Source organism: Sinohyriopsis cumingii, chromosome 14 (assembly GCF_028554795.1).
Source record: "Sinohyriopsis cumingii isolate HCF-2022 chromosome 14, ASM2855479v2, whole genome shotgun sequence".
Classification (NCBI taxonomy): domain Eukaryota; kingdom Metazoa; phylum Mollusca; class Bivalvia; order Unionida; family Unionidae; genus Sinohyriopsis; species Sinohyriopsis cumingii.
In genome coordinates, this window is record NC_142974.1 from 59,321,112 (window position 1) to 59,327,413 (window position 6,302).

A 6,302-nucleotide genomic window follows, 5' to 3' on the forward strand; every position below is an offset into this window, starting at 1 on the left:
CAAATAAAGAATTCCTGGTATTTGTTTGTCATGCCTAATGGTGATATCTTCGCGTCTGTCACTGAAGCTATCGTAGATAAAAGATACAGTGAAATATGAAATTAGCGTGATGCAAATTGTTAAGGAAAAAGTATATGCCAATTATATACAACTACCACTTATATCTTGTTATGTTTCCGTCAATACATCATCCACAGAATCGCAGAGAATATTCTTAATAACAATCTACCATATATCACCTTCTTTTCATCTGCATCGACGATAGCAGCGAAGGGGGACACCCTAGCAACAATAGAAATCCCAGTCAAAAAGATCGTGGCGACAAGGGGAATTTAATATTGGGAAAGTTAACATGGATGTGACTATAGAGAGACAAAAAGAAAAAAAAAAGAGAATGGGATTGTCTAGTGACAAGGGTATGGGACTGTCTAGCGATAAGGGAAATTGAACATGGGTATAGGTGGAATGTTTACGGAGAAGAGGCCTTACCATTAATATAGGGACAAAGACAGAGATAACACAGACAACATACATTATACAAACAACTAGACAACTAACTAACAAAAAACATTTGAGGCAAGAAAGCATATCTTTTCGAGGCATATGAGTGGCCCTGAAAATTGTCTTTGGGTTCTTCTGCTATTTTCTCCATTTGTTCGACCAGCTCCTGACTTTCCCAATGATTGATTTCTTCTTATTCTTGTCATCGTCTGCTATTCAGTCAGGGTCGCACATTAATCTAAATTTTTCCTGCACTATCATCCTATTCGTATTCAGTTTGTAAAACCCCTCTTTTTTGTTGATTTTTATTTCCTTTCTCTCTTTTTCCCAGGTATCTGTAATTTTCGTTACTTCTTCTTCCATTACTTTTTTCATAATTTCTTCGGCTTTCTTTAGTCTGCCCAGTCTCCTTTTGATAATTGACCACTCTGTCAAATTGAAGATATCATCCAAAAAACATCTCACTTTGATAACAATATAAAGAGTCTGCTTCAACGTTACGACTCTTGCATATTTAGGATTGATGAAACCTTTCAACTTCTCTACTTCCTCTTCTATCATCCCTTGCGTGTGAACAAGTGTATAACCATCTTGGTTTATTCAAGGTTTAATAGCGAGAATTACGAACGCTTTGACTTTATATTTGTTATGCACGGACGTGAAGGAAAATATCCCTTACACTCACTTCACATATTATCTACTATCCATACACACACACACACGGGAAGGAGAAAAAGAAACCCCTACTATCTACAAAATCATAATATACTATCCACACACGGGAAGGAGAAAAAACAAAACCACAAATATACTATCCACAGACGCGAAGAGGATAAACACACCACAAAGATACTATCCACAAACGCGCAGAAGAAAAACAAACCACAAATATACTATCCACAAACGCGAAGAGTAAAAAAAATAAAATAAAAAAATAAACACAAATATACTATCCACACACGGGAAGGAGCAAAAATAAACCACTATCCACACAAACTTACACAAAGGCTTACAAATCCCAATAATTTTAAGCTTCAGATACACCTGTTAGTGATTACATCTCCCAGGCCGAGCCCCACGCACACATCGCCTACTCCAGTGATTATCCCAATTGATTTGAGTGACTGGGATTGCAGAGGCATTAGCCTTAGCACCCCAATATTCAGTTTATAGGATTTTGTGGATTTGTTCCCTCTGTCTTCTTCTTCTTTGTCAGACACGGGGATGATGTTGTTGTTGTTGATCATGTGGTTGCTCTTGCAACTGCTCCTCCCAGTTTTCCATTTGTGGAATTGCGTCTCTTGCTACTGGTGGTAAATGGTGTGGTAGTGGATGTAGCTGACGTGGCTGTGGTGCACACATAGAGGTCTTAGCATGAGGTGAGGTAGGATAATGTCTTCCTTCACTTCTTCCCCTCTCCTCCTCTGCTTCTATTCTAGATTCCTCTTCAATTGCCCCCATGGCCAGCTCGTCCAGGAGGCGCCTGGCATATTCCAGGTGCATCTGAAGTTCAAGGAATGTGTTGAGTCTTCTTTTAGTTGTCTCGGTGACAATTGATAGCCAGACTGACGAGTGTTCCCTTTATATTTGTGAAGCATGGACCTGAAGGAAAACATACTCTGTAACCAAAACTTACATGGCCGATATCATTACACAAAGAAGCATGGAACGCGCGGGCTTAAAATAAACACTCACTCAACTCACATTTTACTTACAAAATACTAATTACAATCGCAAACCCCGACGATTACTTTGACAAGCTATGGAAACGAAGTGATTATAGACAAACTTCTAACAAAGATAAAGAATGAAGTGTTTATAGACACACTTTTACATTTTCTAAATTACTTGCATACGATTGGCAATTGAATTAGTATATCTTTTTCTAGAGTATTGGGTAGCTCGGAAAAGGGATGTTTTTTGTGGACGAGCAGTTATGGCAATCTTATATTGTCTAAGATTTCGTTCCCGTCTGGCGGCAAGCTTTCCCACCTGATAGGGTCTCCTTCTTCGGAAAGAGAAGAACACATTGGTGTCTACACGGCAATCGATAAAACCTGTCTGGTTCTTGCTTTTGATGTTGTTGCTGATGCTCTCTCTGTACTTCTCAGTCCATTCTTCTTTCTCTTTCTTGATTTCCTCTCTGAAGAGCTTTTCTATCAGGTCTTCAGTCATGTTCAACATTTGGCCATTCTATATCTCGTCATGATTCAGTATCAGGCTTTGCCTGACAAGATGTAAATTCACGTAAGCTTCGTTCAACTTGGCTAGTCTTGAGCACATCCTCATCGTAGGATGAGTCAACAGTTGATGGTCAGACTGGAGACTACCCCTCTATATATTGTTCAAGCGCGGACGCGATCGTAAACATCCCGATACTGTTTATAGTAGGAATGCTAGAATAGTTTTATTTGAGGGATACAAAGAAGTCAAAGAGAATGGTTCATGATAAAAATGGCAAACAAACGACAGACTCATTATTTTCAAAACAACATTTTTATTCAAATAACTAACATCCAACAACCAACAATTAACATATTTTTAAATTAACAATCGAAGAAACAACAATTTTTTTCTTCTTCAAATAACAATTTATTTCGGTCAAGGTTGACAACATTGTGAATTGAAGTTAGACGGCTGTTTTTCAACCCAAATACAAAGCCTTATACAAAAATAAACCAAACGCGATACTTTTCTTTGGCATTATAATAGCATCCAGCCTTGACAGTACTAAAATTGATCTTTCTAAAATTCAGAAAACGTCCATCTCCGAAACACCACCCTGGCTACTCAAACAACCAAAAGTACTTTTTACGCTACATGATGGAAAAAAATATGAGACAAACCCTTCCGTCTTCCACAACTCTTATCATGAACTCCTCACCGAATTTAAAAACTACACAAGAATTTATACCGACGGATCAAAGGATGGGGAAAAGGCTGCTGCAGCCTTCGTTTGTGTAAATCACACAACGCAAGTTCGCTTACCAAATGGCACATCTATTTTTTCAACCGAAATCAGAGCAATAGACCTTGCTCTGCAATATATTGAAAATAAACGTATGTTAAACAGCATCATCTTCTCCGACTCCTTTTCAGTACTGCAGTCACTGCACAATAGAAAACTGGATAACCCATTGTTGACCAATGTTCTCGTCAAAAAACTAAACTGAGTACCTCACACAATATCGTATACTGCTGGCTACCTAGCCATGTTGGTATTAAAGGTAATGAAAAAGCAAATCGCGCACTAAAATGGCCCTATCTCAAGAACTCTCTGATTTTAAGATACCGTATACTGATTGTAAATCTAGTATCAAAGAGACTTTACGTATCATGGAATTTGCAGTCAATAATAAACTTCACGCCATCAAGCCAACCCTAGGCGAATGGACTCCTTCCAACAGAACCATGAGTAGGGAGGACTTAGTCATTGCAAGAATCCGAATTGGTCATACTTATATAACCCACTCCCACATACTAAAAGGTGAAGACCCACCAGAGTGCGTTTCTTGCAATGAACCATTCGTTGTTAAGAACTTTATTATACAGTGTTTCGACTTGCAACCTACGTGCGATCAGTATTACAATGTGCATAACATGAAGGAACTTTTTGATACAATAAACATCACTTTTATTATAGAGTTCCTGAAAGCAGTGAACATTTACTCTAAACTCTAACTTTTATGTTATCACCTAGTTCAGTTTTATGCAATTTATATACCGTTCCTTTTTTAATACATATTCATCACTCTTCATTAACATACATCATTTACTTCTCCCGTTGATGGGGAAGCTTTATTTTTCACTGTTACCATCTTATCGTTTTAATTTCAACTAATTGGTTTTGATATCGCTGGTCGATATGAGACTTTTTATATATTTTAAACGATTATACATATAACATTTTATTTGGCGTTAAATAGCCTACTATTGTTGATGCGCCCTTAAAATATAATCAATCAATCAATCAATGAAAATTAATGGCATCACCAAGTGTTTTTCTCCTGGTGTGGATTGCTCGCTATACGTTGATGATTTTCTAATATGGTATCGATCAAAGCACATGCATACAATCGAAAGACAACTACAGCAAAATATCAACAAGATTCAAAATTGGGCCATTACTAACGGTTTCAAATTCTCGAAAACAAAATCGGTATGTATGCATTTCCGTCAGTTACGAAGACACCACGATGAACCTAAACTCACGCTGGACGGAACACCTGTTCAAGTTGTTGAGGAAACAAAGTTTGTAGATGTTATTTTCGACAGAAAACTGACTTTTATTCCACACCTAAAGAACTCGAAAGCTAACTGCTTAAAATCTATTGATCTACTTAAAGTAGTAGCGCACACTGACTGGGGTGCAGATAGAAAATACATCCTCAATTTATATAGAACGTTTATTCGTTCCAAACTGGACTATTGTTGCGTTGTTTATGGTTCGGCCAGAAAGTCATATTTGAGAATGTTTTGATCCAATTCATCATCAGGGAATAAGACTCACTCTGGGAACATTTAAGACATCCCCGTGTGAAAGCATTCTTGCTGAAGCGAACGTACCACCTTTATCACATCGTAAGAAATGCTTCCCGCACAGCATGCTCTCAAATTAAATTCAAACCCTCTGAACCCTGCTTTTTCGGCTGTTTTTCACCCAAATACAAAACCCTATACGAAAATAAACCAAACGCCATACCTTCCTTTGGCATTAGAATAGCACCCAGCCTTGACATTACTAAAATTGATATTTCTAAAATTCAGAAAACTTCCATTCCCGAAGCACCACACTAGCTACTTAAACAATCAAAATTACTTTTTACGCTACACGATGGAAAAAAATCTGAGACAAACCCATCCGTCTTCCACAACTCTTATTATGAACTCCTCATCTAATTTAAAACACTACACAAGAAGGAAGAGGAAAAGGCTGATGAAGCCTTCGTTTGTGTGAATCACACAACGCAAGTTCGCTCACCAAATGGCACATCTATTTTTTCAGCCGAAATCAGAGCAATAGACCTTGCTCTGCAATATATCGAAAACAAACGTGTTTTAAACAGCATCATCTTCTCCGACTCCCTATCAGTACTTCAATCACAACACAATATAAAAATGAAGAACCAATTATTGACCAATGTTCACGTCAAAAATAATAAGCTGAGTACCTCCCGCAATATCGTATGCTGCTGTCTACCTAGACATGTTGGTATTAAAGGTAATGAAAAATCAGATCGCGCTGCTAAAATGGTCCTATTTCAAGACCTATCTGATTTTAAAATACTGTATACTGATTTTAAACCTAGTATCAAAGAGACTTTACGTCAAAAGTGGAAGGTATCATGGAATGATGCAATCAATAACAAACTTCACGCCATCAAGCCAACCCTAGAAGAATGGACTCCTTCCTACATAACCATGCGTACGGAGGATGTAGTCATCGCAAGAAGGAACTCTTTGATACAATAAACATCACTTGTATTATGGAGTTCCTGAAAGCAGTGACTATTTACTTTAAACTCTAACTTTTATGTTATCACCTTGTGCAATTTTATGCAATATATATACCGCCCCTTTTTAATACCATTTCATCACTATTCATTAACATACACCACTTACACCCCCCGTTCATCGGGGAGCTTTATTTTTCACCGTTACCATCTTACTGTTTTAATTTCAACTATTTGGTTTTTATATCGCTGGTCGATATGAGATTTTTTTTATAATTTTTAAAAGATTATACATATAACATTTCGTTTGGCGCTAAATAGCCAAACAGTGCTGATGCGTCGTTAAAA